General features: G+C 43.7%; 1 pseudogene; it reads left to right on the top strand.

Moving 5' to 3' along the window:
• The first annotated feature begins 7,139 nt into the window (after nt 1-7,139).
• On the top strand, nt 7,140-17,817 carry LOC120059998 (annotated as a pseudogene).
• The last annotated feature ends 2,879 nt before the right edge of the window (nt 17,818-20,696 follow it).

Here is a 20,696-nt window from a genome sequence, read left to right on the forward strand (position 1 = left end):
TGATCTAAACTGGGATATGCTTAACACCCCGCAGTCCTACAATCTAAGCTAGATGCCCTCAATCTCACACAAATCATCAAGGAACCCACCAGGTACAACCCTAAATCCGTAAACATGGGCACCCTCATAGACATTATCCTGACCAACTTGCCCTCCAAATACACCCCCGCTGTTTTCAATCAGGATGTCAGCAATCACTGCCTCATTGCCTGTATTCGCTATGGGTCCGCGGTCAAACGACCACCCCTCATCACTGTCAAACGCTCCCTAAAACACTTCTGCGAGCAGGCTTTTCTAATCGACCTGGCCCGGGTATCCTGGAAGGATATTGACCTCGTCCCGTCAATCGAGGATGCCTGGTCATTCTTTAAAAGTAATTTCCTCACCATCTTAGATAAGCATGCCCCGTTCAAAAAATACAGAACTAAGAACAGATATAGCCCTTGGTTCACTCCAGACCTGACTGCCCTTGACCAGCACAAAAACATCCTGTGGCGGACTGTAATAGCATCGAATAGTCCCCGCGATATGCAACTGTTAAGGGAAGTCAGGAACCAATACACGCAGTCAGTCAGGAAAGCAAAGGCTAGCTTTTTCAAGCAGAAATTTGCATCCTGTAGCTCTAACTCCAAAAAGTTTTGGGACACTGTAAAGTCCATGGAGAACAAGAGCACCTCCTCCCAGCTGCCCACTGCACTGAGGCTAGGTAACACGGTTACCACCGATAAATCCATGATAATCGAAAATTTCAATAAGCATTTCTCAACGGCTGGCCATGCCTTCCTCCTGGCTACTCCAACCCCGGCGTTGGAGTAGCCAGCGCCCCCCCCGCAACTACTCGCCCAAGCCTCCCCAAATTCTCCTTCACCCAAATCCAGATAGCAGATGTTCTGAAAGAGCTGCAAAACCTGGACCCGTACAAATCAGCTGGGCTAGACAATCTGGACCCTCTCTTTCTAAAACTATCCGCCGCCATTGTTGCAACCCCTATTACCAGCCTGTTCAACCTCTCTTTCATATCGTCCGAGATCCCTAAAGATTGGAAAGCTGCCGCGGTCATCCCCCTCTTCAAAGGGGGTGACACCCTAGACCCAAACTGTTAGGCAGGGCAGGATGGAAATAGGTCTATCTAAAGTCTTCGAAAGCCTAGTTAATAAACAGATCACTGACCATTTCGAATCCCACCGTACCTTCTCCGCTGTGCAATCTGGTTTCCGAGCTGGTCACGGGTGCACCTCAGCCTCGCTCAAGGTACTAAACGAGATCATAACTGCCATCGATAAAAGACAGTACTGTGCAGCCGTCTTCATCGACCTGGCCAAGGCTTTCGACTCTGTCAATCACCGTATTCTTATCTGCAGACTCAATAGCCTTGGTTTTTCTAATGACTGCCTCGCCTGGTTCACCAACTACTTTGCAGACAGAGTTCAGTGTGTCAAATCAGAGGGCATGTTGTCCGGACCTCTGGCAGTCTCTATGGGGGTGCCACAGGGTTCAATTCTCAGGCCGACTCTTTTCTCTGTATATATCAATGATGTCGCTCTTGCTGCGGGCGATTCCCTGATCCACCTCTACGCAGACGACACCATTCTGTATACTTCTGGCCCTTCCTTGGACACTGTGCTAACTAACCTCCAAACGAGCTTCAATGCCTCCAAATGCATGCTTTTCAACCGTTCGCTGCCCACACCTGCCCGACCGACTAGCATCACCACCCTGGACGGTTCCGACCTAGAATATGTGGACAACTATAAATACCTAGGTGTCTGGTTAGACTGTAAACTCTCCTTCCAGACTCATATTAAACATCTCCAATCCAAAATCAAATCTAGAATCGGCTTTCTATTTTGCAACAAAGCCTCCTTCACTCACGCCGCCAAACTTACCCTAGTAAAACTGACTATCCTACCGATCCTCGACTTCGGCGATGTCATCTACAAAATAGCTTACAATACTCTACTCAGCAAACTGGATGCAGTCTATCACAGTGCCATCCGTTTTGTTACCAAATCACCTTATACCACCCACCACTGCGACCTGTATGCTCTAGTCGGCTGGCCCTCGCTACATATTCGTCGCCAGACCCACTGGCTCTAGCTTATCTATAAGTCTATGCTAGGTAAAGCTCTGCCTTATCTCAGTTCCCTGGTCACGATAACAACACCCACCCGTAGCACACGTTCCAGCAGGTATATCTCACTGATCATCCCCAAAGCCAACACCTCATTTGGCCGCCTTTCCTTCCAGTTCTCTGCTGCCAGTGACTGGAACGAATTGCAAAAATCGCTGAAGTTGGAGACTTATTTCCCTCACCAACTTTAAACATCAGCTATCTGAGCAGCTAACCGATCCCTGCAGCTGTACATAGTCCATCTGTAAATTGCCCATCCAATCTACCTACCTCATCCCCATACTGTTTGTATTTTATTTACTTTTCTGCTCTTTTGCACAACAGTATCTCTACTTGCACATCATCATATGCTCATTTATCACTCCAGTGTTAATCTGCTAAATTGTAATTATTCGCTCCTATGGCCTATTTATTGCCTACCTCCTCATGCCTTTTGCACACACAGTAGAAAAAAAGAAAGTCAATATACAGTAACACAAATACTGTGTTATTGGCTTGTTTATTGTTTACTCCATGTGTAACTCTGTGTTGTTGTCTGTGTCACACTGCTTTGCTTTATCTTGGCCAGGTCGCAGTTGTAAATGAGAACTTGTTCTCAACTAGCTTACCTGGTTAAATAAAGGTGAAATTAAAAAAACTAAGATGATGGCCAAGAGGAAGCAGGTAATTAACAATATCTCCCTAGGAGAGGTGGGTGTGGAGTCAGGCGCAGGAGAGCAAGAATTTCAAGAAGGGTGCTTTATTTACTGGTCCACCAACAAAACAAATACAGGACCACAAAAGCAGCCACTAGAAAACAGGAACGCAGTCTAGTCGATAACGGAGGAACACACTCCTCTGACTAAACTAACGAGCGGGAAAAACAGTCCCGTGAAATAAACCTGCTTTAACAGGGAAAAACGCAACCCAAGCCAACAACAGTAACACAAACAATCCCGCACAAAACCTAGCGGGTAGGGCGAGATTAAATACCCCACTGATTAGCCTAAACTAGACAGAGTTGAACACAAGACAGACAAAACCAAACGAAAAAGAAAAGGGATCGGTTGCAGCTAGTAGGCCAACGACCGCCGAGCGCCGAGCGCCGCCCGAACAGGGAGAGGAGCCACCTTCGGTGGAAGTCGTGACAGTAATTGTCAACATGGAAGGCAGAGAGGTCCAGAAGAAAACTACAAAGAGAGGTCATCAGAGAACATTACCCAATAACAGCCAGAGAAGACTAATGCACAAACTTGTTAGCGGCTTCCTTCATCAAGATGAAGTCTCCACTGTGATAAATGGGAAATCTGGAGAAATTCGGAAAAAGGGCCAGATATTCCGTAAGAGCCTTAACGTTCACTATCTTCATAGAAGATTTCTGTCTGATAAGGCCAACCTTTCCAAGCCTCAATTGTTTAAACTTAAGTCATTTTGGACTGGCCACCAGAGAGTCACAGACAGAGAAACATGTGCTTGCAAAACGCATAAAAACGTTGGATTGAAGATAAAGAAGATGCACCAGCTTGGGGGTCATAGAAACATCATCCCCAAGAGACACTGTACAGGCCAGTGTGTGTAGTGATGATGACGTGCTGTTCTAATGTTTTTGTATGTGTTGTTTTTATGTGTTCTCTGTTTTTAGCATACCGTGGCTTGCGAAAGTATTCACCCCCCTTGGCATTTTTCCTATTTTGTTGCCTTACAACCTGGAATTAAAACATATTTTTGTGGGGTTTGTATCATTTGATTTACACAACATGCCTACCACTTTGAAGATGCAAAATATTTTTTCTTGTGAAAGACAAGAAATAAGACAAAAAAACAGAACTTAAGCATGCATAACTATTCACCCCCAAAAGTCAATACTTTGTAGAGCCACCTTTTGCAGCAATTACAGCTGCAAGTCTCTTGGGGTATGTCTCTATAAGCTTGGCACATCTAGACACTAGGATTTTTGCCCATTCTTCAAGGCAAAACTGCTCCAGCTCCTTCAAGATGGATGGGTTCTGCTGGTGTACAGCAATCTTTAAGTCACAATTTCTCAATTGGATTGAGGTCTGGGCTTTGAATACGCCATTCCAAGACATTTGAATCATTCCCCTTAAACCACTCGAGTGTTGCTTTAGCAGTATGCTTAGGGTCATTGTCCTGCTAGAAGGTGAACCTCCGTCCCAGTCTCAAATCTCTGGAAGACTGAAACAGGTTTCCCTCAAGAATTTCCCTGTATTTAGCGCCATCCATCATTCCTTCAATTCTGACCAATTTCCCAGTCCCTGTCGATGAAAAACATACCCACAGCATGATGCTGCCACCATCATGATGGTGTTCTCGGGGTGATGAGAAGTGTTGGGTTTGCACGAGACATAGCGTTTTCCTTGATGGCCAAAAAGCTACATTTTAGTCTGTATGTATCATTACCGAAACAGGTGTTCATTTAATGTTAATTTATTGAATGGAAAAATAGTAGTTTGCTTTTAAATGCATGTGCAGAATCTATAGGGTATGTTCTTTCAGGCTTGCCACATCATTTTGAAAATATGTCAGGTTTCAATTAAATATAAAAAATATTTGGTTGTAGATTGCGGAAGGTGTTGCGGTAATGAGAGAAATCAGTCAAAATCAAATAAAAATGTAATTAAAAAATATATATTATTTCAGAGTTTCAAGTAACTGTGCATGACTGTTAATGTATCAGCTTTCCTAATGGTCTTGACGTTTTCAGACCGTTGCGGTAATGAGATTTTTAAGGACTTGTTTTGGAAAATATGTTCAAAAAGGTGTTAAATTGTCAGTAAATATTTTTTAATTAATGCTCACAAACACTTCAGACCCTGTTATTAATGCCTAAAAAGGAAATTTGTTGATGCAAGTCTTTTTAAAGATATCATGTTTGAAATCTTTGCTACCAAGATTTCGTGAGAATCACCCTATTAGATTAGCATATTCTGGTGGGCTATTCACCTATGATGAGTTATATACAGTTGAAGTCGGAGGTTTACATACACTTAGGTTGGAGTCATTAAAACTCGTTTTTCAACCACTCCACACATTTCTTGTTAACAAACTATAGTTTTGGCAAGTCGGTTATTACATCTACTTTGTGCATGACAAGTCATTTTTCCAACAATTGTTTACAGACAGATTATTTCACTGTATCACAATTCCAGTGGGTCAGAAGTGTTCATTCACTAAGTTGACTGTGCCTTTAAACAGCTTGGAAAATTCCAGAAAATGATTTCATGGGGCAGCAGGTAGCCTAGTGGATTGAGCGTAGGACTAGTAACCGAAAGATTGCAAGTTCGAATCCCCGAGCTGGCAAGGTAGAAATCTGTCGTTCTGCCACTGAACAAGGCAGTTAACCCACTGTTCCAAGGCCGTCATTGAAAATAAGAATTTTTTCTTAACTGACTTGCCTAGTTAAATAAAGGTCAAATACAAAATGGCTTTAGAAGCTTCTGATAGGCTAATTGACCTCATTTGAGTCCATTGGAGGTGTACCTGTGGATGTATTTCAAGGCCTACCTTGACATCATGGGAAAATCAAAAGAAATCGGCCAAGTCTGGTTCATCCTTGGGAGCAATTTCCAAACGCCTAATTTCCAAACCACGTTCATATGTACAAACAATAAACACCATGGGACCACACAGCATCAAACCGCTCAGGAAGGAGATGTGTTCTGTCTCCTAGAGAGGAACGTACTTTGGTGCGAAAAGTGCAAATATATCCCAGAACAACAGCAAAGGACCTTGTGAAGATGCTGGAGGAAACAGGGACAAAATAATCCATATCCACAGTAAAACGAGTCCTATATCGACATGACCTGAAAGGCCGCTCAGCAAGGAAGAAGCCACTGCTCAAAAACAGCCATAAAAAAGCCAGACTCTGGTTTGCAACTGCACATGGGGACAAAGATCATACTTTTTGGAGAAATGTCCTCTGGTCTGATGAAACAAAAATAGAACTGTTTGGCCATAATGACCATCGTTATGTTTGGAGGAAAAAGGGGGATGCTTGCAAGCCGAAGAACACCATCCCAACCGTGAGGCACAGGGGTTGCAGCATCATGTTGTGGGGGTGCTTTGCTGCAGGAGGGAGTGGTGCACTTCACAAAATAGATGGCATCATGAGCATGGAAAATTATGTGGATATATTGAAGCAACATCTCAAGACATCAGTCAGTCAGGAAGTTAAGCTTGCTTGCAAATTGGTCTTCCAACTGGACAATGACCCCAAGCATACTTCCAAAGTTGTGGCAAAATGGCTTAAGGACAGCAAAGTCAAGGTATTGGAGTTTTCATCACAAAGCCCTGACCTCAATCCCGTAGAAAATGTGTGGGCAGATCTGAAAAAGCGTGTGCGAGCAAGGAGGCCTACAAACTCAGTTACACCAGCTCTGTCAGGAGGAATGGGCCAAAATTCACCCAACTTATTGTGGGAAGCTTGTGGAAGGCTACTCGAAACGTTTGACCCAAGTTAAACAATTTAAAGGCAATGCTACCAATACTACTTGAGTGTATGTAAACTTCTGACCCACTGGGAATGTGATGAAAGAAATAAAAGCTGAAATAAATAATTTTCTCTACTATTATTCTGACATTTCACATTCTTAAAATAAAGTGGTGATCTAACTGACCTAAGACAGGGAATTTTTACTAGGATTAAATGTCAGGAATGATGAAAAACTGAGTTTAAATGTATTTGGCTAAGGTGTATGTAAACTTCCCACTTGAACTGTAAGACATTTCCCAATACATGAATGATTTGAACTATATTCCAAACAACAGCCTACTTTTCATATTGATGTGATTCTCACATTTGCCACTAGCGTTGAGTACAATACAAAACATGTACATGATTTACTGGGAATAGTAAACCTGGGCTACATTCGGTAGCCAAACGCCTTCATAGCCAAACGTTATTGTATTTTGCAGATAGAAATGCCACGAATAGAGCTGACGTGAAACCTTATTCTACATGTCAGAAAGAGCATGTGTTCTACATAGCATATTCCTATCTGAACGCTCCAAAATGTTGCGTACTGCTACCCTCTTTCAAAAGTAACACCACACTCAGATCTATGTAGGCTATTATTGGGCTCACCCTTCCTGAACTCTGATTAGTTATGTTGCTCTGTACACTAATGGCAACACCTTCTCTCTCTGTCTCTCTCTCATCCACAGTGCTCTCACCCCCAGGGCCTAATGTGTTTGTGAAGGCCCTGCGAAAGCTTCCCATCCTCCATGATGAGCAGTATGCCTTGCAGACCCGTATGTACGACTACTACAGCACCAGTGGCCCACCGGAGAACACCCTTGTCCTGCCGTAAGTCACCCATACACTCCACCTCCCCCCTCACCCCACTTCTCCCGGGCTCCTCTGCAGCCTTCTATTTCTGTTTATTCTGGGGGTTTTAACTTTGTCTTTGCTGTTATTAATATATAGGCTAGAGTTAAATGTTGACATGGTTTACTTTATTGTACAGTCTTCGTACAATCATTCTAACTGTGAAAAGATTACTATCCATGTAACACATCATCACTATAGATTTAGACTAACGCAACCTTGTGCTATTTGACTGACAAACTTCAGATGGAGAGCTTGGAGTTTGATACAGATGATGATAGAATTAGAGTAGAGTAATAGTAGTCAGTCTTTAACTGGTCTTATAGAAATATGTGAAGGGGACCTCAACCTACCGGTTCTCTCAACCTACCGGTTCTACCGATACATACATTTTCACGCCCTTACCATTTCTTTACACAGGAGATGAGTGTGTATTGCACTTACTGGATTAGAATAACTTCTTAATTTGACTGTCAAATTCAAACAAGACTGAAGTTCTGCTTCCTGTTTTATAACCATTGACAGGTTTTATTTCATGGCTTTTTCAACCTACAAGGCATACGAGGCTTTTTCAAAGGCTCTTTGAATAGCAACATATTCTAGTGCACAGCATATCATGTCAGGATAAAGGTTGACCTCCTCCCCCAAAATGTGTTCACTATGACGCCTCCATAGCAGTAGGCCTACAGGATATACAATGCTTGTTAGGGGATATCATACACACGTTCTATTCCCTGCATGCCTGGGAACATTTCACTCTAAAACTGTTGTTTTGACAGGATGCCGACACACCTCGCTGATGAACTATCAAAAGGGTCCTGAAATACTGGTAGCATACTGTGTGCCTGCGCTACGCTGTGTGGTTTGAATCCTCTGTATCCGTCCCGCCTGGTGTCAAACAGTGCCTGGCAGGAACAGTTTGCTGCTGTTGTCTGTGTGGACCTGTCAGGGAGTGATCATTGGAGCACAAACCTGCATTGGAGCACAAACCTGCAGTAACGGTGTTCACTCCTGCCTGACATTCTACCCTTATTTCCTCTTCAGAAACCTCACCTCGCTCCCACTGGAGGGAGCTACTCCCATTGGTTCATGTCTAGCTAAAACCAGTGCAGAACAGTCAAGTTCTCATAACGTTTCTGTAATGTTACAGTAGCAACCCCAGGAGTGTTGCTGCTGCCAGAGAGAGAGAATAGGCCTGCGAGGGGTTGCTGGTGCCACGCTGGCAGAGAGCGAGGCTATTCTATGTTGAGCGTGTTTGATTCCTGTAGTCTGGTTCTCAAAGCGTGTGTTCAGGAGCAGCGAGAGGGCCCTCTGCTGAATATGGTCCTGGCAGGTCGGATTCAAGGGGTGTTGGCTTCAAGGGGTGTTGGCTATCGCCCCTCGAAGGGGGGCTGGTGGCACTGTGCCTGCTTGGATCATGGTAATATTTGTTTGGAGGACTGCCATGTCACCTCCATAGCCTTCTACTCCTCATCGCTTCAACAGTCTCACAGGAGATTCATAGGACGTATGGATTCAGATTCCATCCCACAGACAAATGTATCAGTCTCTTTAGGTTTTCAGTGTAATTTCAGTAGTTGATTCAATCATCCTCACATCTAGCCACTAGGATTATCCTTAAACCACAAAGGTGAACCTCCGTCCCAGTCTGAAATCTCTGGAAGACTGAAACAGGTTTCCCTCAAAAATGTCCCTGTATTTAGCGCCATCCATCATTACTTCAATTCTGACCAGTTTCCCAGTCCCTGTCGATTAAAAACATACCCACAGCATGATGCTACATGTAAGGTGGATGGAATATGTTGTCAATAATAATGAAAATTAACCTAAGGTTAATTTTCATTATTACCATCATTATGTTCCTTTTTGTGGCTTCAAGTTAATGTTGATTAACACATACTAGCTGTCACCAAACATTGCTATTAAATGTCCCTAATGCCTGAGTTATTTATTTTTTATATCATGCTTTGCAGTGAGCATGTGCAGTGGACTTGAAATAACATTGACAAAGATAATGTCAATATATCCTAACATTGATAAAAAATGTTACGTTGTGTGGAGTAGGAAATTGGTCTATTTATTTATTAAAGAGCTGAGTGAAAAGCAGCAGTGAGATTCTTTGGGTAAAGCCTTCACCCCAACCTCCCATTTGCCCCTCTCACCACTCTGTTCCTCATCAGCAGGCCAGGCCACAGGCCAGCATCCTACCCAACCCTTGATATGCTAATACCCGTTTCCCTGCAACACCGTCGGCTATACCAGGAGATAAATTAATAATTGCAGATTTGAATATTGTTTCCAGCAGCACAATCACTTTAATATTATCAACAACATATGTTTGAGGATCGTGTCTGGAGCCAGGGCTAATTAGGTGGGTGTCTTTAGGCCTTTGGTGCTGAGGGGTAGGCTTGCTATTTCCCCTGCTGTTCTATTGAACCTAACATGGGGATGGTTTGCACCCCCCCCCCCCTGCCCTCCAGTGTCCTGTCCCGTGTCTTAAAAAGGGAGATTAAGAGGAAAATCTTTGCACAGCTGCTTAGCCCAGGCATAATCTCTTAATAGAGCTCAAGCAGGAGAATACGGGACGCCAACGTTACCTCCATCTAGAGGACATATTAATATGCATGGGAGGCCAGGATGAGCTGCCCCCGTCTAATTAGAACATGGGGTCTCGCTCTCGAACACACCCCTTTTCAACCCCCCCTCCATACTCCCAAAAGGCACCCCTTACCCCTCAGAACGCCCGCAAATTAGTAACTCCTCATACAGCATCGTAGACTTCCCAGGGAGTCGCCCCCTCCCTCATCATGTCCGTAATTCACACCCAGCGCTTAGGAACTGGTTTGGGCACCCTGCTGCTGAAACAGAAGGCCCAACCAAATAGACTTTGTCTCGCTTCATAAAGTAGGCTTGTTTCACTCTTTTCCTTTATCTTCAGCCTTTTCCTCATGTAAACAGAACCGGCTCCATGTCTTAATGAGTTTGTAAAGTAAACAGAACAACCAAGACACCCCTAAAGTGATTACCTTTTTTAAAAATGTAGTATTTTTTATTTATTTGCTTAACCTGGATTGTTTATGTGTCTCAATGTAAACTGTCTGCTCTGTTGTAGACAGAGTTTCTTTGGGTGTTTTCTGAAGATTTGGTTGTTATAGGATGATTATGACTCAACTTGTCTTTTCCCAGGCTGTATAAACAAAATAAGAGGATAGTGTACACTGTTTTAGAGTACAGCCCCTTGCTGGACTCTTGCAATATGACCACAGATGACTGGGCTACAATTGGGAAGGACATTGAGGTACTTGGTGTGCTCATTTTATTTATCTTGCACTTCACCCTAACATTAACCATAACCCTGACTTTTACCATTTACATAAGCAGAGGCATTATAATGCAATAACACACCAATTTCACGTCATTCACTGAAGTAAAAATCCGTTGTCCCTTTCCTTATGTAAATGTAATGTACTGGAGCTTTTGTATTAAATACAGTACTTATTTCAAGTAGCCTGTGGCAAGATGTAGGCTACACATTTTGACCTTGGAACCTTTGATTAAAGTCTGATCCTGTTCTCTTTGTCTCTTGGTTCCAGAAACACTATGAGAAGTATGACGGTTTTGTCATTCTCCACGGCACAGACACCATGGCCTACACAGCATCTGCTCTGTCCTTCATGTGTGAGCATCTGGGGAAGCCTGTCATCCTCACCGGCTCCCAGGTACACCTGCCATCCTTACAGCTAAACTGCTTCATTTAGTTAAGATAACAGAAGGGTGAAATGTTGTTTTATGACCTCTTGCAGGTGCCGATCTATGAGATGAGGAACGATGGAAGAGACAACCTGTTGGGGGCGCTGCTGATCGCTGGTCAGTTTGTCATTCCTGAGGTGAGTAGAGGAGGGAGGGACACCTCTTGGAGCAGCACTCACACACACCTGACTGCATGTCACCTGCACTTGTTTTTGAATGCAATGTAGTTGAATCATCTTGGCCAAACATCACCATATTCCCAGTTGCACATTTTTAGATGAGAACAACTATATCACATTTCTCTCTCAAATGAATGTGTGTTCATACTATTGTCCATGCTGTTGACATGTGTCTAGCTTTTTAGCCTGCTATGGTAATAAGGTGATATGACTGGCTATGTCCTCCCTGATTGATAAAGGTGTGAGGATGAACTTTGTTTGCAGACAATAGGCACCAAAAGCCTTAAACCACTTGTCTAACAAGACTGTTCAGTAAAGCATGAAGTGCTGAGTGTCGCAATACAGGACCTGAAACTGCCAGATGAGACTTCAGAGTTGTCAAAGCATGTTTATCTTTAAGAGTCACAGAATAACAAATGTACACACTCTCCGGGGCCTTTATATAATGCTGTATTTAGACAATGTGCTACTATTGATAAAGATGGAATGATACATTTTAAATGAGATATGAGGAAAATGTGATTGTAATTGTGTTTTATCAATTGGTTTGTCATATGCTCTGTTAAATTAATAGCACAAAATGGCTGTGACTGTTGAAGGGAGTGTACAAAGTGTACAAAACATTAAGAAGACGCTTTTTCCATGACAGACTGACCAGGTGAATCCATGTGAAAGCTATGATCCCTTATTGATGTCAATCAGTGTAGATGAAGGTGAGGAGACAGGTTAAAGAAGTATTTTTAAGCCTTGAGACAATTGAGACATAGATTGTATATGTGTGCCATTCTGAGGGTGAATGGGCAAGACAAAATATTTAAGTGCCTTTGAACGAGGTATGGTAGTAGGTGCCAGGCACAACAGTTTGTGTCAAGAACTGCAATGCTCCTGAATTTTATAAGCTCAACAGTTTCCCAAGAATGATCCACCACCTAAAGGACATCCAGCCAACTTGACACAACTGTGGGAAGCATTGGAGTCAACATGGGCCAGCATCCCTGTGGAACCTTGTTGTGTACACTCAGTATATATACTATAACACTAGTACAGGGGTAGACAACCCTGTTCCTGGAGTGCCTGCAGCACTCCCAGACCAGGGTTAGAGGGGGAGAGAGGCTGACAGAACAATGGGCCTCAGGCTCTTGTCAAGGTATCTCTGCGTTAAAATTGACTTTGATAAAATGCTATTGTATTCGTTGTCCATAGCTGCCCATACCATAACCCCACATCCACCATGGGGCATTCTGTTCACAACGTTGACATCAGCAAACCGCTCGCCCACAACGCCATACACGTGGTCTACGGTTTTGGAGGCCAGTTGGCCATACTGCCAAATTCTCTGAAAACGACAGATGCCTTATGGTAGAGAAATGAACATTCAATTCTCTAGCAACAGCTGTGTAGGATATTCCTGCAGTCAGCATGCCAATTGCACAGACCCTCAACTTTAGACATATGTGGCATTGTATTGTATGACAAAACTACACATTTTAGAGGCCTTGTGTCCCCAGCACAAGGTGAACCTGTGTAATGATCATGCTGTTTAACCAGCTTCTTAATATGCCACATGTAAGGTGGATGGAATATGTTGTCAAAGGAGAAATGCTCACTAACAGGGATGTAATCAAATTTGTGCACAAAATTTGAGAGAAATAAGCTTTTTGTGGATTTGGAACATTTCTGAGATATTTTCTTTCAGCTCATGAAACATGGGACCAACACTTTACATGTTGCATTTTATATTTTGGTTCAGTGTATATGCTTAATAATGATGTCTTAGGAGGTTTCATTCATTCTCCATCTGCGTCTCTAGGTTTGTCTGTATTTCCACAACAAGCTGTACCGGGGCAACCGTGTGACCAAGGTGGATTCTGGGAGTTTCAATGCCTTCAATTCTCCTAACCTGGCTCCTCTGGCCATTGCTGAAGTGGATATTAAAAGTAATCAAGTGGTGTAATACTGGGTCTGTCCTGTTATGTGTTTATATCTTTGACGTGGCCGATGGATTGATGTTTTCACTGAACTCTTTCCCTCTCCCCTGCAGTTAACTGGGACACGGTGTGGAGAGCAAACACAACCTCGCGGTTCAGAGTGAGCACTCAGATGAACCGTAACGTGGGTCTGCTGAGACTCTTCCCAGGCATCACTGCTGTGACTGTAAGAGGCTTCCCAGGGTGGGGGTGAGAAGGGGTGGATAGGGGCTCTGCCCTGATTCTGTTGCCTATTCAACCACATCATTAAATCACAACTGTCTTCCTACTTCTGATATACGGCAATAGGGAAAGTAATACCCTATTGTAGAAAGACTAAATCAGAACAGCCATTTGGGGCCATATTTATCTAAAAGTCTTCATTGTAGCTCTGTTGTGGTGAATCCTCTCATGCAGGTCCTACTGTGTTTTCTGACGAGCCAGCATCGTGTGGGCGTTCCAAGTGGTCTGCATACAGCCGGGAGCTGCTTTGGGGCTGCCAGCGGCGTTTAGTCCAGTGAAAAAGGAGACAGGGTTATGGGGCATGTCCAATTACCCGCTAAAGACGAGGGGCTTGGCACAGACACTTAAACACTTAGATACGCCTCCCTCGCTACAGATTGAGGGGAGGATGGCTTTACGGTCTCAATCTGGTCCCTCTGCCGACACTGGCCATGATGCTTTTTTAAATTTGTTATTATCTGCTTCTTTGATTATGTATCAGTGTCTCCTCTGCCTTCCATGGTCTCTGCCAGCATGGAGTTTATTTGGGGTTCTGTGTTGCACACATTTTTGGCTAGCTAGCCGCTTGATCTGAAATCCAAAGGAAGATAACTTGCTATGATTCCCTCCCTCCACAAGTTAGGTCTAAGGACCGTTGCCAAGTGAAATGATGCTGTCTCTGAATACCTTGAAGTTAATGGTTCCCCCTGCCTGGCCATTTGAGCCATCTCCTCTCCAGATGCCAGAGCTGGTGTTTTAAAAGAGAGATCCTAGACCCAGTGAATCACCAGATAGTCTGGAGGGGGGCTGGGCCTGTTGTTAAACCTGATCCTAGCTCCGTACACTACTTCTTTGTCCACAAGCCAGACTGAGATGGCTGCTGTGTGTGTGTGCAGGTGAAGTCCTTCCTGCAGGCGCCCATGGAGGGCATCGTCCTGGAGACGTATGGTAGTGGAAACGCCCCTGACAACCGCGCTGACCTTCTTGAGGAGTTCCGGAATGCCACAGAGAGGGGCGTGATCATGGTCAACTGCACCCAGTGTCTGAGGGGTTCTGTCACCACATCGTACGCCACCGGAAAGGTACCCCAGAACACTGTGTTCAGTGGGAGTGGGAGAGTGCACATGATGTGGATGGATGTGTGTTAACATGTCTTCCTGATCCCCTCAGGCCTTGAGTGACGCAGGACTGGTGGCAGGCTGTGACATGACTTCTGAGGCTGCCCTGTGCAAGCTGTCCTACGTGCTGGCCAGGACGGACCTCAGCAAAGAGGCCAAAATAAAGGTAGGAGTCCCAGTCAAAACACACTCATTACCTCACTACACTTTGTAGGCCCCGTATAGAAAAGCTTTTGAAGCAAATGTCAACATTAGGCTGAACTTTAGACTGACACCTGTGTTAGTCCTATTTTAAGAAGAAAATAATGGCAATAGATGGCAGAGATGATTCACATGCGGATAAAGGTCATAGTGACATGATGGTGTATTCCTTGATCATGCTTGTCTGTGTTGACTGTTTGTGTGTTATCTGTCATTTGTTGTCTCTGTTGTACCTGTCCAGATGCTGAGTCAGAACCTGCGGGGAGAGATGATCGCTGACCTGCAGGGGGCCAAGCTCACTCTGAGCGACGGCGATGACCTGGATGAAGCGACTAAGTCCCTGAGCATCAGCTGTGAGATGAGGCCACCACACAGCCAGCCATATCACACACACTGTCACCACCACTGATTCTGCAGGGTTATTTTCCACCTGACATGTTTTCATCGGGCTCTGGCTTATCGGATAGGACAGAGCTCCCATTGTACAATTTAAAAAATATATAAATATTTAAAAAATCTCTCAAGTAATTGCAATGCCTAGCGGTAGAGTTTTTTCCAAAGTGTTAAATCCAACTTCATAGTGTATTTATATCGGCGTCATTTACAACACATTACATAAAGCATTTCTCTACTGATTGTCAGTCTTTGTATTGACATGACAGCTGATGGTTTTTCTGCTGATGTTTCCAGGAACTAGAAGCCGTCCGGGATGCTCTGACCCCCACCTTAGCTTGTGCCGCTTGTGCCGATAGGAGACGTGGAGGCCTTGGATGCCATAAAGGAGATGGCATCCAAGGCCTCTTACTCTCATCTCATCCCTGTATTAATAGATTTGACCAAGTTTTTATAGATGTTTATCAGATTAGCAATATAAACTCAGCAAAAAAAAGAAACGTCCCTTTTTCAGGACCCTGTCTTTCAAAGATAATTCGTAAAAATCTAAATAACTAAACAGATCTTTATTGTAAAGGGTTTAAACACTGTTTCCCATGCTTGTTCAATGAACCATAAACAATTAATGAACATGCACCTATGGAACGGTCGTTAAGACACTAACAGCTTACAGACGGTAGGCAATTAAGCTCACAGTTATGAAAACTTTGGACACTAAAGAGGCCTTTCTACTGACTCTGAAAAACACCAAAAGAAAGATGTCCCTGCTCATCTGCGTGAACATGCCTTAGGCATGCAGCAAGGATGCATGAGGACTGCAGATGTGGCCAGGGCAATAAATTGCAATGTCCGTACTGTGAGACGCCTAAGACAATGCTACAAGGAGACAGGACGGACAGCTGATCGTCTTCGCAGTGGCAGACCACATGTAGCAACATCTGCACAGGATCGGTACATCACACCTGCGGGACAGATACAGGATGGCAACAACTGCCCGAGTTACACCAGGAACGCACAATCCCTCCATCAGTGTTCAGACTGTCCGCAATAGGCTGAGAGAGGCTGAACTGAAGGCTTGTAGGCCTGTTTTAAGGCAGGTCTTCACCAGACATCACCGATAACAACGTTGCCTATGGGCACAAACCCACCGTCGCTGGACCAGACAGGACTGGCAAAAAGTGCTCTTCACTGACGCGTCGCAGTTGTCTCACCAGGGGTGATGGTCGGATTCACATTTATCGTGAAGGAATGAGCGTTACATCGAGGCCTGTACTCTGGAGCGGGATTGATTTAGAGGTGGAGGGTCCGTCATGGTCTGGGGCAGTGTGTCACAGCATCATCGGACAGAGCTTGTCATTGCAGGCAATCTCAACGCTGTGTGTTACAGGGAATACATCCTCCTCCCTCATGTGGTACCCTTCCTGCAGGCTCATCCTGACATGACCCTCCAGCATGACAATGCCACCAGCCATACTGCTCGTTCTGTGCATGATTTCCTGCAAAACAGGAATGTTAGTGTTCTGCCATGGCCAGCGAAGAGCCCGGATCTCAATCCCATTGAGCACGTCTGGGACCTGTTTGATCGGAGGGTGAGGGCTAGGGCCATTCCCCCCAGAAATGTCCGGGAACTTGCAGGTGCCTTGGTGGAAGAGTGGGGTAACATCTCACAGGAAGAACTGACAAATCTGGTGCAGTCCATGAGGAGGAGATGGGTGGCCACACCAGATACTGACTGTTACTTTTTGTGGAACTTGTTCAGTTTATGTCTCAGTTGTTGAATCTTATGTTCATTTAAATATTTACACATGTTAAGTTTGCTGAAAATAATCGCAGTTTACGTTTCTTTTTTTGCTGAGTTTATTTACTACGACTAAAACATTTACTACGATCCATGCTTGTGAATGAGTGGTGTGCCAAGCTACAGAATAGGGGCGTAGTTTCTACTTCACCGTGTGCTCTAATAACATGTTTGTTTGCTTATTTCCAGCGTCAGTTTGATGAAGATGATGATGTAAATATTGTGGTTGTGTGATTTCCCCATGATGATTATGAGATAATGCTGAGGTAAGTCTAGAATGGCCACAGCTAGCTCTATGGATTCTCCTGTGCGTGGTGGTCGTACCTTTGTCTCCTCTCATTGTATGGTGATGTGTTGCATCTGAGTATGACCTACATAAGCATCACTCGTTGTAGCCTGGCTTGAAAAGGGGTTTTCAAAAATGGCTGCCTGGTTTTGATTAGACAATGACACAAATCTTTGCAGTATGGTAGTCTGCCTGGCTTTTGTGATTTGTTCCTGTGATGGCCTCTAAGCTGTGTTGTCTGGTATGATGACTGCCTGGTTAGATGTTTACTCTGAGATAATTATGTGGATTAGTAGCAGAGATTGCAAAGAAAACCTTCATTTGATGTCATCACTGCTGCTCTTTGTATTGAACAGCACTGCTTGAAATTCACCTCTTAACCGTATTCCCCTTGTGTGTTTCAGAATGGAGAATACATTGAGTTCTCAGTCTGTCCAAAAGAATCCTGAAGACCAAGATCCTCAACTCTTACCTCTCCATCCATCCCCATCACTCTCCCTTTCCATTTCACTCTCTTATGCTGGACATTTACACACACGTTTGCAGATTAACAGATTATATTTAGATTCATCCAAACCATTTACAATTGATATATTTGCGATAATCTCACTGTAGTTGTAAAAGCACTAGTAGCACAACATTGGATATCAAGTAATATGGATGCACTGTGCCTAGAACAAGCAGCACTATATCTGTTTGCTTTGTATGTACCACAGTATATGATGCATGTGGAGCAATTCACTCTGTTTGCATTAAGAGTATTATCAGTGATCATTGGAAGCACAGGGAAGAATGCTGTACCTTATACTAGGCACTTGATGGGTAGAATGCTGTTGATGTGCTTTATGAAATGCTTAGTATAGAGTGATATTTATTCTAAACGGAAATAGTCTCACTTAGACTGCATGAACAATACATATTTTTTCCACCTTCTGAAAGCACAGATAACTGCAGTTTCCTGTTTGAGAAACAGGACAATCCATCCCTCTATTCTGCTTACTTGTTTCCTTACTCTAACAGCCCGGGCAGAGAGACCAATGTCATATAGCTGGACATTACTTCAGCTGTTATCCAATAACTGTTACTCAGTGCTATGCTCCTCTACTCTCTATGTTCATGATCAATTAACTATTTGATTCAATCAAAATGCCAATAACATTATCATTAGTATGTGTCAATCCATGTCATGGTTTTGTCATACATGTGTAACTTAACAGCAACTTTCATAAAAAAACAATTGACATGAGCAACTTTATAGAAACAATTGACAAGAAACAACCCAGTCATCAACATTAGAGGATTTGCAACCTGTATTACCTCCCAGTGGAGGAGTACAGGGGGTATGAATGGGTGTGTGGGGCGGTGTCCATAGACAAAACAAAGGCATTAAAATGTCCAAAATCTTCTCAGCCACATGTCAATAGTACCACACCACATCAATACAGTTCAAAACAACAAACTCGCAAGAAACCTCCCTTTAACTAAAATGTCAACCCAAATACGTCTGGCAGGGCAATAATAGTCCCGCGACACTGAACATCAAATGGAAGCGCATTGTGGGGGGGAAGAGTCTGCTGCAGTGTAAAGCACTGGAACGATAGAGAGAAGCGAGAGAGTAGATTTTTTTTTTTTAGCTGTTGACTTCAGGTTTGCAGTTGCATTGTCTGTCCATCTGATGGTTTGTATGTCAAAGCTTCGCAACAATGTTGCTACTAATGTGATCAATAACCGGTGCGGTCCCAAAACATAACAACCCCGACCATGAGCGGTAACACCGGCGATCGCGTGAAACACTTTACAAACCACGCACGCTGAAAATAAACAATATTTATGCAGCATTGCACACACAATCAAACTGGCGCGCCAACCGAGAGCTCTCCCCAGAGACCCAGAAAAGCTATCTTTATATCCTCCTTCCTGACTGCCGATGCACTCTTAAAGTGGCAGCGCACGGTGAAGGCTCCGTGCAGGATTTCTCCACAATGCATCTGAAGCACACAGGTTTTTGGACAACAAGATGTTGTTCCTTGTTCGTTTCCTCTGTCACAAGTTAATCAGCTCAGGATCGTCAGCTGCCTTCACTAATTCAGAGAGAATAATTAGAAACTCTACATGCTGTTGCCAAGTTAAATTAAATGCATTGGTCCATTTACTATAGTCAAAAGTTTGGACACACCTACTCATTCAAGGGTTTTTCTTTCCTATTTTCTACATTGTAGAATAATAGTGAAGACATTAAACTATGAAATAACACATATGTAGTAACCATAAAAATTGTTAAACAAATAAAAATATATTTTATATTTGAGATTCTTCAAAGTAACTAGGCAAGTCAGTTAAGAACAAATTTGTATATACAATGACTGCCTACCAGGGAACCGTGGGTTAACTGCCTTGTTCAGAGGCAGAAAACAGATTTTTACCTTGTCAGCTTGGGGATTTGATCCGGTAACCTTTCAGTTACTGGCCCAATGCGCTAACCACTAGGCTACCTGCTTCCTCACCTGATGATAGCTTTGCACACTCTTGGCATGCTCTCAACCAGCTTCACCTGGAATTCTTTTTCAACAGTCTTGAAGGTGTTCTCACATATGCTGAGCACTTGTTGGCTGCAGTCATCCCAAACCAACTCAATTGGGTTGAGGTCAGGGGATTGTGGAGGCCAGATCATCTGATGCAACACTCCATCACTGTCCTTCTTGGACAAAAAGCCCTTACACAGCCTGGAGGTGTGTTGGGTCATTGTCCTGTTGAAAAACAAATTATAGTCCCAACTAAGCGCAAACCAGATGGGATGGTGTTATGCTGTGGTAGCCATGCTAGTCAAGTGTGCCTTGAATTCTAAATAAATCACAGACAGTATCACCAACAAAGCACACCCACACCATCACACCTCTTCCATGCATCAGGGTGGGAACCACACATGCGGAGATCATCTGTTGACCTACTCTGCGTCTCACAAAGACATGGTGGTTGGAACCAAAAATCTCAAATTTGGATTCATCAAACCAAAGGATAGATTGCCACCGGTCTAATGTCCATTGCTCGTGTTTCTTAGTCCAAGCAAGTCTCTTCTTATTATTGGTGTCCTTTAGTAGTGGTTTCTTTGCAGCAATTCAACCATGAAGGCCTGATTCACGCAGTCTCCTCTGAACAGTTGATGTTGAGATTTGTCTGTTACTTGAACTCTGAAGCATTTATTTGGGCTGCAATTTCTGAGTCTGGTAACTCTAATGAACTTATCAAAATGAAATCAAATACAACAGTGAAATGCTTACTTACAAGCCCTTAACCAACAATGCAGTTAAGAAAAAAAAGTGTTAAGTAA

Source organism: Salvelinus namaycush, chromosome 15, assembly GCF_016432855.1.
Source record: "Salvelinus namaycush isolate Seneca chromosome 15, SaNama_1.0, whole genome shotgun sequence".
NCBI classification, from domain to species: domain Eukaryota; kingdom Metazoa; phylum Chordata; class Actinopteri; order Salmoniformes; family Salmonidae; genus Salvelinus; species Salvelinus namaycush.